Raw genomic sequence first — 14,865 nt, 5'->3', positions numbered from 1 at the left:
CTTACCTCCTACACAGAAGAAAGGATCCTAAGACTGCTTCCTCACAGTTATTCCTTATATAAAAGAGTGGCACTGGGGCATGAAAATTATATTCCATAGAAGTTGTGACAGTGGGTTATCCTCTTCTAAAGGAGCAGCAGGAAACACGTGCTGCAGCCTCCATCAGAACATCACACCACTACAGATTTCCAAACTTTTACACTAATCCATGTCCTGCAGATTGTGCCAGATGCCAGCCTGTTGGCATCCAACTGTAAAGAACAATGTGTAATGCCAGCAAAACAAGGCTTTAGAACACAGGCAATGAGGATATTCTTGATTTTACATTTAGGCTTTCTGTAGGCTTCTGTACTAGTTCCAGTAGATACTATTATGCATAATGATGCATGCCTTATTTTAAATTCAGTTTTCTGAGTTAAGTTTCCTTAAGACAAACCTAGTGAAACATTCCTGCATTTTTCAGCAGTGTCCTTCTACTTGTTCAGTGCCCTTCCTCAAGTATCTCAGTTGTCATGTTATGAGGAGTTTCTCTTACTTCCCTCCCAGTTAATGAATAAATGCTCTCAGATTTCTTATTTTTCTTCCCTGAACAAAGAACATTGTTCCAAATATTCTGCTTCTCTTCTTCAGGTAGATACAGACTTTTGAAGGACAACATTCTTTACATTTGCATGAATTATTGCATTTGCTCAAAGGTAGAATAATCTTACAGAACATAACCTCATTTTTGTGAGGGAGGAAAACACTTATCTGCTAATAGAAGATAAGCATACTTCTCACTTCCTAATTACTGTATTTGATGTGTTTAGTTTGCCACACTTAGCCATGCACGCTCCTCTCTCCCAGTCCCTTTTCTCCATTGAACTGGCAAATCTTTTGAGCTAGAGCAGGAAGAGCTGATTTGCACTGTATCCTCTGCTATAGAGCTCCATGATAAAATACTGTAATATGTGGTGAGATTGGTTTTTTACAGCAAGTTCCCTCAAAGCTTGCCTTAGAAGCTTGAGAAATACAGGATAATTTTTCAATTTCTCATTTCCTTAACCTAAATAAATATCTGAAAAATACACACTGTGTTCTGTGTGGTGGGAAAAGCACATGATGTGCAAACTTCCTGGCCGCAGGAGAAAATAAAACAAGCACAGTCATACTTCCACAAAAAAGTACAACTATCTCCTCTTAAATAACTGAACTGGAATATAAATTAGAATCCTCCTGTAGCCCTCCTTTTCTGTTCAGATAACATGCAAGAGGGAAATCAAAGGATACTTCTTCCAGCTATGAGGAGAATGTACTGGCCCAGTGCCGTATGAGTGCGCTAAAGGACTGAAGAAGGACAGCACCTCATTGAAACTTGTTTCACTTAGCTTTTCTAACCAGGCATCTGTCAGTGTTAGTGCAAAGAGGATGTATGATTTTCACTCTCCTGTTGCCACTGCAACTTAGGCAGCAGCTTTTTATAGATTCCCTGCTTGCTGGTCTTTCCTCCAAATGCAGATTTTAAAAAAAACATCATAGGAGAAAGGCACAAACATGGTTACAAAGCTCTGCTACTGCAGAAGGACGTTGCCTGAATTCAGGGGTTGTTTAACTAGAATAGTAAGCATGATTTGTTCTGACAAAAGTTCTGCCCAAAATCATTGCATACAAAGTTCTTTGAATATAGTTCTATTTAGGAAAGTGAGAACTAGGCCTGCTGAAGGCACACCAAGGTTTTTGAGATATTTGGCATCTATGGGCTCTTAAATCAAGATTCTGCACTCATACAGTGCTCAGCAGAAGATTCAGCTTTCTCTTTGGAGGTGTGGTTGTGGTGATACAAACAGGTCAAGTGAGAAGTTTGCATGCAGTTTTGACACTAAGGAGATGCTGTCAGAAGTAGTCTCTCTACAACTCCTTTCCTGAGGGCAAGGAAGGGGACCTAACCTTGTCTTTGCACAATGACAGGCATAAGTTTAAAATCAATATGATTCTATTAACTTTCTCTTTTCATGTCATAAGACGTATCTCAGCTATAGACTGGTGAAACAGGGTCTCATTTCCGAGTTCCTGCCTATGCAGAATTTGTTGGTTGCCAGAGGACTGCATGCCTTGCAGCACAGGCTTCCTCCATCCTCCTCAGAGCGAGAGGAGTGGCTGCTCTTGCCATGTCAGTACAACAGACTTCTCCCAGGAAAAACTGCTTGTGTCCACGCTGTCTGAATGAGGTCAGTTCTCATGGCAACCACACTTTATCCACAGAAATGTGCATTGTTTTCAGGCACTTTCCCCTTCTGTGTAGAAATGATGTAAGATCTGAGGGAGCAGAAGAGCAAGAAAGAAACCTAATTGACATGCAAGCAGCAAGTGCTGCGACACTTCCTTACCTTCCCTGCTATTAGCTATTGTTTCACAGATTACTAGGCAGGCCAGAGTTTTATAATATGAGACATACATTAAGAGCACTCCATTAGGGTTGCTCAAAAAATGTCCATAAAATAAATATCTTATTTTCATCAGGAACCAAGGTAATGCAGGATTAGTTTCTGTCAGATATTGCAGAAACAACAGCTATATTTCTGTGTGCCTCAGGAGTTTATTGCAATCTCTTTCTCCCTGCCTCCTTTCCTTCCCTTCCCTTCCCCCTTCTCCAGCTTGAGGAAGTTTAGCAGGGGTAGGGTGATCCAGTGGGAGGCTGGGAAGAAGAGAGGAACTCCTTTACCGGTAGGGATGGCAGAGCTCCCTACTCCAGCTCCAGTCCAGCAGCCTCGATGATACTGCTGCCAGCAAGAGATTAGATGGCATGAAGGCGGCTGTGACAGCACTGCTGTGACACGGGAATTTTCTGCCGGTGGTGTAAGGTTATGTTAAATCTCCTTTGTGGAACTAACAGGGGATGTGGTTGGGGTTTTGTTCAGATTTCAAAATCTTTTGAATGTGAGCAAGACACCCCCACCCGTGCTTTTAATGGCATTTTCACTCTCTTAAAAGGCAGCAAATTCTTGGCTTCAGCCTTATGAAAACAAACATTTACCTTGATTACAAGAACATCCTTAGTTTTGCCAGTCTAAGCACTTTATTACTCCCCAGACCATGAACCAGAACTGCTGCCAGGAGCAAATCCTCCCCTACCGAGAGCAGAGGTTGCTTCAGCGCTGATCTCGGCTGTGTGCACAGCTCCGGCCAAGTGGGCAGACCCGGCTCTAAAAGGTCTCGTTCTCACACCTCACGCAATTTCTATGCTAGTGACTTTTACTGATGCTTTAACCAATTATTCTCTGCCCCTTCGAATGGTATTCCTAAAACTGGTGTCAGGTACTGTAAGTCTATCGGCAAGAAAAATCACAAAACATGTAGTTAGAGTATTAGTTAGTAAAACCTGCAAAGTACTACATTTATTTTAGATCATTACCTTCTTTGTTGTCATGGGGGTCACTGTAGATAGAAGCCAGGGTAAACAAGGTGAAAATGACAAAAGCCAGCAAGATGAAAGCTACTTCAAGGTTTGTGAAGGGCAGCTCCATGAACTGCTACTGCTTCGCCTAGGAAAAAGTGTAAGCGTTTACTCATCTGACTGGCTGTGGAAAGGGACTGTTCCCAATAGAGCAGTTAAGTCTTTACTCAGGAGGATACTAGATCCTGGTCGAACTGGTTAAGTCACTTCGGTGGTTAAGAGGGAAACAATGCTGCTGGCTCATACAAGAATGTAAGCTCAAACCCTTTTTACCGAGGATTCAGAATGGGCTGTCGCTGTAGGGGACACTTAGAACAGCTGTATTTAACTGTACATGCTACATGTACATCTATATGCTATATTTATTTTATATGTTTTTGTGTGCAATGCATTTAATAACAGAAACAAACCTGGACTCTGAAAGAGTAGTAAACCCCATTTATTAATTTCTATTGTTAATAGAAAAACTGCTAGAATATACACCCCCTCACCCCCTTGTTTGCAGTGGAAAGATTAAAATGTATGAGAGAAAGCCCGAACATTACCACCAAATTGCTAACCAAATTCCAGCCAATAGTCCAGGAATTCTGAAGTCAGTGGAAGTTTAAAGTGTTCAGTTGACCATATGATTTAGCTCTAAAAACACTCTCCCAGAAATCTTAAAACCAAGGAGTCCGATACATTTCTACGGGGGGGAGAATTTTTTTAAAAACCCAAAAAACAAACAACAACAACAAAAAAGACAACGAGTTGTAGTAAGTAAAGAGAAGCTGGCACTTACTGATTGCCAGCGATTTGTGTATGTATTCCATTAGGTTTCCTTCAGAAGTGTCCCAGCCCTATGAAATGGACGGAGTGCATCGCCCGAAGCTGGGAGGACCTAACGTGAGGTGATTCCCTGATGGTTTTCAGGCGCTGCCTTGCTCTCCGCAGGTACAGCCCGCGTCAGACCAGAGCGGGGTGAAGGTGGCAGGAGGGGCACATCGCGACATCACGCGTGTTCTCCTGTACCTGCCCCCAGGATGCTGGCATGTGAAAGCAAACTCAAGGCGCAGAAGTTGTAGCAATGCCTTTGGGGCAGTCAAGACTGAAGTTTGCACCTTGTAGATCGTGTTGGATTTTAAGCCCTGGTGAAATATTAACATGATTGTAAACAACACTAACAAGTATAAGAAAGAACCCCAGCCCAGAAAATGTATCAGCAAGAACTTTGAAATTCGGGTCTATACTGATATAAGCAATAATTATTAGAATGATATCATTGTCAGCATAAAACCAAACCTGTGTAGGTTCAACTTACATAAAAAAGGTCCTTTTGAAGGACTTTTCTGATGAATCTGTGAGGTTTTTCCCTGTTGAACCTTGGTTTGAAAAACACAAACACCATTTATACAAACTGAAGCATCATCTATCTTGGATTGCATTAATTACATGTTAATTAAAAGGGATCTCTAAACTATATTTTTAAATATTATGATTATTCTATTATTTAATAATATAATCTTGACATCACTATTTCTGATCTTTTGTATAGTGATCTAAGCAGGAATATTTCCACAGCAGGCAAAGGAATGATGCTTATGAAAACCCATGTCAATACATAAGAATAGAACACATAAAATAGAACTACTCTTAAATTAGGAGAATGTTGACATGATTTAAACATTGTCACATCCAATGTATCTTTTGGTGGATCACCTTTGCAACAAATATTTCATTCGCAACTGTTATAAATGTCTGTGTATTATTTCTAGGAGTGAAAAGATAGTCACACATGCTCAACTTCTTTGTCTGTATGATGGATTGATTGCGCCAGTTTATTAAATAAACTAAGGATTACCTATTCCAGACAGAAGAAATCTTACACCTATGTATATATTGAAAAATCTTTGATTGACTGTGTTTATGCTTTCTTGCTCTTTGCAATAGATATTTATATATCTGCCTGGAGATAGATATGAATTCAAAACGTACAGTTTTTCCTATAAAGAGAGTTAAATTCTTCTACTTTTCTTATCTCAATAAAGCTGCTGAATCTTTCTCGCTCTGCTTAAGTGATAGAAATAAATTTATGTGTAGTTAAAGAAGGGGCCTGTTTCCTGAAATTATGCTACAGTATATGAGAGGTTTTTTATATAATAGCCTGCAGTTTCTTCAAGCAAAAGTGATGTATTTTGTATTGCTGGGCATATGTGTAGTACATTCATTTATACAAATGAATGTTTTATCTATATATCATTAAATAGTTAAATATCAGTCTGTTGTGTTTTAACCCCAGTCAGCAGCCAAGCCCCAAGAAGCTGCTTGCTTGCTCTGCCACCAGTGAGACTGGGAAGAGAGCCAGAAGAGTAGAAGGTAGAAAACTTGCTGAAATAAAGACAGTTTAATGGAAAAAGCAAAAGCAGCACACACAAGCAAAACAAATCAAGGAATGAGTTCACTGCTTCCCATGGCAGGAAGGTGTTCTGCCATCCAGGAGAGCAGGGCCCTGTCACAGGTAATGGCGACTTGAGGAGACAGGTGTCACCACTCCAAATATCCTTTCCTTTCCTCCTTTCCCCCCCTTTTATATACTGAGCATGTTGTCATACGGCGTGGGACTGTCCCTTTGGTCAGCTGGGGTCATTAGCATTATTTGCTGCTGGAGGACCTGATGAGCAGCTTCTTTGGTGAATTATAACCTGATCAGTCATGTGCTGTGGAAATAAAGGGGATATTTTATTTAAAACTTCTTAGCTATTTGTGCAGCATAGGTATGTGCCTGCTCATTAGCTCAAGAGTGGACTGAAACAGAAAAAAATAAATGAGATAGTGTGAGAAAGGTAAGAGAAGGGCTGTGGAAGAAACAGCCAGAGAAGCACCAGTAGAAAAAGGTTGCCAAATGAATAAATGACAGCATGTATAGAGGGTATATACCAAAGAGAACACAGCCTTTGGACTTGCATATCTGAAGCTTCCTAGTTATCTCAGTATAGCCTAAGTTCATAGTGGCTAGGTTTTAGATTCTCTTTTGTTGACTCTGCTCATTTTGTTTCCTTGTGTTTTAATCTTATCAAGGCATAACTTAAGTCAGTTATGTTAGCTGTGAGGAATGCAATAAGGTATAACTTTAGTATGGTATACTGAAACATAACCAGGCCCATGTAAAGTAAGACATTCATTCACTTCATGGGATCTATCTTTATTAAGAATTATGTATAAATGGTATTATACAGATAAATTTGTCTTTCTCCCTAGGCCTTGCTGCTCCTATGGTTAATGATCAGGGAAAGCTCCACTGAGAGCACACATCCTTCTTTGTTATCTCAGTAAAGAGGTGAGCCAACAATGTTAGTGAGTCAGCAAGGAACATAAAAAAGCCCTTGGTAAAAAATAATAATAAAAAAGGCAGTTGTATAGTCATAATGCTGTTACAAAAATAGTGTTGATGTTTGTCTAAGTCTGCCTTTTTCTTACCTGTGTTTGCAGATAGACCGTGTTCAGTTCAGGGGCATTTTCTATTTGTAGAAATTGCCAGTGACAGGTAGTTTTTCTAGCTACCCTTTTGTGGGTTGGTTTGTTGGTTTTCTTTTGGTTTGGTCTTTTTTTGTTGTTGTTTAGGCTGGTTGGTTGGTTTGGGTTTTTTTGTTCTCTGGATGTTGTGGACAATGTCTTTAATATTAAATGAACCTGTGTGACTTTAACTTTGCTGTCCACGTGTTCCATGTTTTAACCTGCCTACAGAACTAGCAGAGTTTAAAAGGCGAAAGATCCTGCTGTATTTTGTATTTATTTATGTGATATTGATGACTTCATAACAGCAATGTAATGAAATTTTGTTTGTAAAACTGAACCTAATGCTGCTGATTTACAGGAAAAATTCTAAATATGAGTGATTATTTTTATTATTTTTTGCTAATAACAGCTTGAAACCCTGATAGGTCAGAATGCAGATGAGTTCAATGTAAAATTTTATTACTTTTGTTCTGTCTCATATGACAGCTGTACAAGTAGTGCTAAGCACATCTTTATAATTTCTTACATAATACTCAAAGACATTTTCTGTGCAAGAATATAACGATGAATAATTGATACGTATTCTATTACAAAGGAAAGACACATTCAGTGTGAAATGTGAACATGTGGCAAAACTTTGAAGTGGGAGCAGTGCTTTCCTTTAACCAACATAGGCTTGAAATTGTTGGGGTTTAAGCCATTTGAAAGAAAAGATTTGTCAAAATGGAGTTTTCTATGTCCCAGTGACAGCCACATATTACATAAAAATTTGCGAGGGACTTGTACATGCAGAGGATGGATCAGCTCAGGGCACCTCAGCTCCAGAGGCCAGGAGGATGCAGCCCATCCCCGTGCAGTTCTTTCCAGAGCACCTTGTGGCAAACCAGTGCCAAGCTGAGACTGTCATGGTAGCCTGGGATGTTCAGCTCTTTTACTCCAAGAAGAGTCAGTCTGCCAAGCTCTGCAACAAATACCTGTGCAGGGGGAAGAGAAGGGTTTCTTTGTCCTCTGTAACAAATTAAATTGTAGTATTGTAATAGTATATGTTTTAGTCAAAGTGAACAGCAGGGCTGTTACTTTGTGTGCTGTTACACTGAATTCATATGGAGTGGTATTTCCAAAAGTAGGTATATCAAATATTCTTTCCTTTAAAATACTATGAACAAAATAGCAGACAGAAGGCCTCTCTTTCAGGGAAACTTTATCTTTCAAACTTAACTAGGGTTAATCAGTCAGAGTTTCCCCCCCCCTTTTTTTTTTTTAATGTTTTAAATTGGCACTAGCAATAAGGATATAGAAATATCTTATTATTTGGCAAAATAATAACTTTAGATTAAGTGGACTATCGGGAAAGAAAGAATTCAAAATGATTAAAAAGGATTCACAATTACTAAGTGCTAATTAAAATACAGTATTTTGTCTTCAATCAGAATTCCAACTTAAAAAGAAAAAAAGTGGTTAAAAATGTTTTTAAAATCTCTTGCTTTTAGCTTGTCTCTTTTTCCCTTTCAGCAATTATTAGAAAAACTCTCGGCCTTTGTGTCTAAGGATCTGGATGGCTCTATTCAGCCGAGGTTCTTAGTGACTCAGACAGCCTTTCTAAGAGAAGATTGATGATTTTTAATAAGCTATGTGTAAATTGTGGGATGCAGGATATACCAACAATTGAAACCCAGCAATTTGCCAATTGTGATGTTTACAATTGTGATATTGTTGAAGCATCCTCTCTCCAGTGCTCATTTCCTTGGTCCAGCTTTTTTTAGGGAGTATGTATCATCCTTATCCCACTCCATTAGTCATGTGCTTTCCATTGAACAGCAGCACTGCAGCTCCTCCTCTGCCTCTCCCTTGATTAAAGGTGAATTGCATGCACAGCAGAGGCTGGGTAGGGCTTTGGTTTGTCCCTTTTCTCCATAGACACGTTGCTGCACATTTCTCTTTAGAAAATCTGTATTAAATAGGTGGTTCTAGGTTGTTCCTTGGGCAAAAATTGATATGCTGTAGTGTAGTACACATGATCTCTTGGACTTCAGTAGAGAGACTAAAATGAAAATTTTGCAATTGTATAAGGACAGCTTTCTGAATTCCCTTCAAGATCCTATGTGTTGGTTTTTTAGGTTTTTGTTTTCTTTTTTAATAGAGAGAGAGAACTGAGGCCATATCAGAAAGTATGCACATCCTATCTTGTGGGATATTAGCAGCCATAAAGGGGAACTACAGAATTTTCCATTCCGAGTCACTGCTAACTACTCAATCCTTCCAATAGAAAAGTTAAAGAAGATAGAACTATTACCTCATTTCTCAGTATAGGACACTTCTAGCTTAAGTTGTATGAAATGAGCTCATGGTGAGGTGGGCAATTGGCCTTGTCTCCCGGGCAACTAGTTATAGGCCAAGGGGAAATGGCCTCAGGTTGCACCAGGGGAAGTTCAAGTTCGTTATTAGGAAAACGTTTTCACTGGAAGAGTGATTGAACATTGAAACAAGCACTCCAAGGAAGTGGTGGAATCCCCATCTCTGGGAGTGCTCAAAACTATCAGTAGATGTAGCACTTGATTATGTGCTTTAGTGGCCATGGTGCTGTTTGGTAAAGGGTGGACCCAATGACCTTGGAGGTCTTTTTCAACCACACTGATTCTGTGAATCTGTAGTAAGAGCTGGTGTTCATCACATTATGGGAAGCACGAATCACTTTAGAGTAAACAATTTTTTTTTTCAACATAACTCATCTGGATATGAAGTTTTATGGCCTGTACTATCAGTAGATAATCTTTACTTTGCCAAACGAGGTGATTGCCTCTCTCTCTCTGACATGCCTAGAAAGATTATGTTTAATGTTCCATGGCCAGATTATTTATTTGTGCAGCACATCTTTTCTGTTCAGCGGTTTCCTGTTTAAAGCCACAGCAAAAATGAAGTTAGGACTTGGTAAGAGCAAGCTGCACTTAGGTTCCTTTTTTCCCTTCTCTCTTTTCTCACAGTTGTCTAAAATTTGATTTTGTCTCACTAAGATTTGGAACTGAGAACACTTCACAGCATGGAGAGCTCTGCAAGTTTTTTACCACTTGAAATACACATTTGCAGATCTATTTTCATATTCACAAGCATATCTATATGCAAAGCAAGTGATGTGTGGATAGTACATAAAAACAGTAAATGAATTAGTAAGAAGATATGTGTCAGCTTTCAAGCTCATTGTATCAATAAAATGATGATGTAGAAAAAAAATCCTTAAAGGTGAATTTTCTTTAGAATTAGAGGCTGAAGTTCAGGTTGACTCATCTGCTTATCTCAGGGGTGTGGAGAAGTAAAGCAGCTGGATATGGCCAGTAGAGAACCCTTGTACGCTGTCAAAAGAGGGTGTGGAGAAGTAAAGCAGCTGGATATGGCCAGTAGTGACCTTGTACGCTGTCAAAAGGCAGTGGAAATAACATACCTGCTTCCATTATTTGAATAACAATAATGGGTTATGCATGCTGATTTGATCTTACAGTCCCAATGTATTTATTCAGTTGAATCCCTCCTTTTATAAATCATCGTTACACCTGTCAGCACTTTGATATCTTGTAACTAGCTTCAGTTCTGTAAAAGTTGAAAGGAGAAATTTTGGAAACTTGTTTCATGCCTTGTACCATCTGGATTCTGCAGATTTCACATTTCTGACTATTTTAATGGTGGTGTTTTGCTGGTAAATGAATATGAAGGGGACATTGTAATCTATCTGTTTCTCTGGGTGCTTAAAATATGCAAGGATGTGAATTAACATGCCGGATTACCTACTCTCCTTCATTTATTGCCACTATCCTTGGAACAATAGGTAAAGTAATAGCTGACATAAACATATACTTTATAGTTTTCTCAGAATGTTAAAATCTGTAATTCATGGTATGACTCAGTCTTGTGTTTTTATATATATATATATATTTTGGTATCTCAAAAAGAAGTCAGTCTGCCATTTCCCCCAAATGAGTGTTTTAAAAGTTCCTTCCTATATCAGTCTATGGCACTTTAATACAAATACATGGTATTTGTTTTTAAGGAGTTTGGGACAGCCTATCAGTTTGGGCTCCTTGCTAAGCTAAGGTTAATGTGCACACTGAAATCAGTGAAATAAAAAGAGAATAATCACCAATTATTTTCATCTTACCTCTTTATGTTGCATGTAGCCTGTTGTCACCAAAATGCTTGTCCAAGGTCTTTCTGGACTGAAACTTTGCAGCTGTAAGAGACTTGATTGAGATAGTTGGGGCTTCAGATTGGCTCCTGTTTTAGCTCTGCTGCTGAATCTCAGATGGCAAATTTGATTGGAGGTGGTTGCTCTCTTTTGCATCTGACTGAGCAGATCCTACATACCCTGTACAAAAATAATAGCTGGTGATATTTTATGGAAAAAATACTACAACCAAGTACACTTCCAAGGTATTTTTTACAGAAAGCTGTTTCCATTTGACCCAGTTTATGGATAATTCTGTGTGCAGTCATAATTTTTGAGCTATTACTATAGAAAGTGATACCAAATAAGCTACAAGAAGGAGTGGTAGTAGGATATAAACGTTGGAGGAATAAACACCTTCATATTTCTGTAGTGAGAAATAACTATCTGATAAAAGCTGTTCTTTTCCTTGAAGACAGCATAGTCCCAATGCTAGCTCATTTGAGGGAGGCAAATCAATAATGACACCTACAAATCAATGTTAGGACACCTACACTTCATGCAGCCAGCTATTAGATTTAGGTATTATTTTAAAAACACACTATGGGATGCAAAGCTCCTTGATTCTGACTAAGTCATTCAAGTTACTCCAAGCTGCCTGTATGCAGCTTTTCAGTTTGGCTTTTATGCTAATACCTTAGAGTTTATATCATATGCAGTACCTATAATTGCAAATGCCTAAACCAAAATTGAAAGGGATAATAAACTTTGTGTTCCTACAGTACTGACAGGCCCTAATCAGCTAAAAGGGCAGTGTGTATTTGGGTAACCTTCTGCCTACAGTATGTAATTTCCATTTCCAATTAGTTTACATTTCAGGCACTGGGTGAAATTTGGTTTTGCAGATGTCTACTAGAGATCTAGTTTTGTTCCTTGGTTTTGACCTCTGAGAGGAGAAAGTACGTAATACTAGAAGAAATGTTTATTCAGGAGTCTCAGGTTTCCTAATGCCCACAGACATTAATGATTTTGTTTTCCATGATATTTACTTAGAGACTTAATTTAACTTAAACCAATATAGCAATATTTTTCTATTTGCTGAAATCAGAAAATGGTATTTTAATTATTTTTAAAGGGGAAAGAGGCAATTTGGTATTAATTGAAGGATGTATTTATTAAACTCAGTAGAAATAATTTTGGGAAGTGCATGAAAAGATAATTGAATTGAAATAGAAGCAGTAGTTTAAGACCTCTGTCCATACATAGACGCTTTGGAAAAAGTTCCAAACATTATTATTGTCATTAATAAACCTTCATAACTACAATTTTACATATTTTTTAAAGCATTCATGTTATCGATAGCAGGCTGTTTTACTTTACAACCTTCTGAATTTAATGATTGCATTTTTATTTATATTGGATAATTATTCAATAAAGGTATGGGACTCTCCTAAATTCTTGTAAAAATCCATGTTTCTGTGAACAGTCATGTCACTGCATGTGTTTTTCTTCCTAACTTCCAGGTTCTCTGTATTTTTTGACTAGTCAGGACAATTTACACATCTCCAACTTCCAGGACACAATCCACTTGGCGTTCCCTAAACTGCTTAGTGAAGCATTTGCACTCATAAAGTAATGGTCCAGTCTAATGCTTCAGAATGAATCCAAATTCAGTACAATATCACAAGAGGGAGCCCTTGTTAACTCCAAAAATTTGCTACCTGATTTTGCAGAGCTGCATGAATCACTTTCCAAGAGAAATGTGGGTTCTGTGCACTTGCAATGAAAGTATCACTAGAAGAGACCTTCTAAGACAGGTTATATACAAACTGATTTTTTACATAGGAAAAAAGCCAGGAAATTATGGTTGAGCATATGAATTGGTTTGAATAGTGATTTTCTATTTTTGGATAGCAAGGGATATGAAGATAGAGCATTATCACTGATTTATTTTTAAAGACTGTTACTTTTATTCTTGTGAAAATTCAATATTCCTCTCTTGTCACTTGCAAACTATCAATGGGCATCTAATCTGTCAGTTTAAGGTATTAATACATTCTGAATTGTATTTCTTAAAAAAAATTAAATTTATTCCCCTATTTTAGGCACTTATTTGCAGGGGAAAGTATTCAGTCTGGTTTAAGTTCAATTGTTTGGCTTTGAGTGAAAACATTTTAGGTCTTACAGTTTTATGGTGCTATCATGGTGAAATTCTATATGATGTTGACTGGAGAATAACCTGAAAGTAGAAAAAGATAATTTTAATAGGCAGGTTTCTAACTGCTTTAATAAAAGAGGTCTTACAAGAAAGATTTTCGGTAGATCCCAAGTATTTTAATGAAAGTCAGAGCATTTCCAGGCTAAATAAGACACAATTCTGTGTCTCCTCTCTGTCTGTCAATAATGTTTCTTCACCCTTGAGTGCTATTTTTTCTTCAGGAAGTTAAGATGAGATTCCTAAAGAAAATATTGCTTTATCTTTTTTTGAATATTTTAATACACTGTCTGTGTAAAAATGAACAGAATGAAAGGGGAAAAAAAAGGAAATATTCTCCAGAAGACCAGAGTTTTGATTGTTGTTGTTGTTTGCTTGTCAGTTTTTTTTTTTAATAACATTTTTAATAAATGTTTTAAAATAATTTAAAGTATCTGATGGAATGATTTTCTCACCTAGATATGCTTCAAAATCACTGTAATGGTGAATGGACCAAAATGTTTGTGCAAAAATCATTGATAATGGAGCACACTGGCACAGTCTGAAACTGATGCATTGCAGCAACTCCTGAGAAGACATTATGCTGCTTTTTTCTCTGTTTGAGGAAATGATGATGTTAATATGGTTACAACCTACAATATAAATTTAAATAAATTGAAGTGTTACTCTGTATATGCTGTAAGAAATTTAGTTTTAAAACATGGATAGCATAGCATCTTCATTTTTCTTTTCACACTTTCACACAATACAAAGAAGTTTAGAGTGTTGACTTTAGTATTAAATATTCATTTTGAGGCAAGGAGATTTAGTGATAGAATTCCTTTTGCTATTTATGGGAGATTATGTGGTTAACCCCTGTTCAGGTGTCATGATTAATTCACTTTTGTCTTTCTGAAAGGATAATTTTTATTCTATGAGAGTTAAAGACTGCAATTCATTGAATTGAAAAGAAAAGGAATTACAGGTGACTTCACTTAGGGATAAAAAAGCATTTTGAGAAAAAAATTGTTTCGATATTCTCAAGGAAATGCTGAAGCCAAGTAAATATTAAATAATAGACCATTTTAGCTAAGCTTCTTGTGTGCTCTTTTGTATTTTCTCCTTCTTTTCCAGAAAATATGTACATTTCCCCACCAGTTTTTTAAGGTAGTATTGTTTGGATGTAGAATCTGATTCTTTTAGGTGATCGTTTGAGGTTGAATAGCAACACTAAAATTCTTTCACCTACTTTTTTTGAATTCTCCTCAATGGCAAATTTATTACAAAGATATAGAGCAGAGACAGATATGGAATAGGCAGCTATGCTACTGGTAAATCTTTTGCTTCTTCCCTCCCTTTCCCAGGCATGGATTTTATAATGTGCATGGCTTTTACACTGAAGATTTGCATGCTTTGGAACCCAAACATTACCTAAGTGTCTACTTCCCTGATTTCAGATGGGATAAAGCTGATTTTCTTTCTAATAGCTGGCACAGTGCTGTGTTTTGGATATAGGATGAGAATAATGTTGATAACACACTGCTGTTCTAGTTGGCACTGAGCAGTGCTTACTCTAAGTCAAGGCTTTTT

Source organism: Onychostruthus taczanowskii, unplaced genomic scaffold, assembly GCF_017590055.1.
Source record: "Onychostruthus taczanowskii isolate IOZ18803 unplaced genomic scaffold, ASM1759005v1 scaffold12, whole genome shotgun sequence".
NCBI classification, from domain to species: domain Eukaryota; kingdom Metazoa; phylum Chordata; class Aves; order Passeriformes; family Passeridae; genus Onychostruthus; species Onychostruthus taczanowskii.
This window is presented reverse-complemented; position numbering follows the sequence as displayed.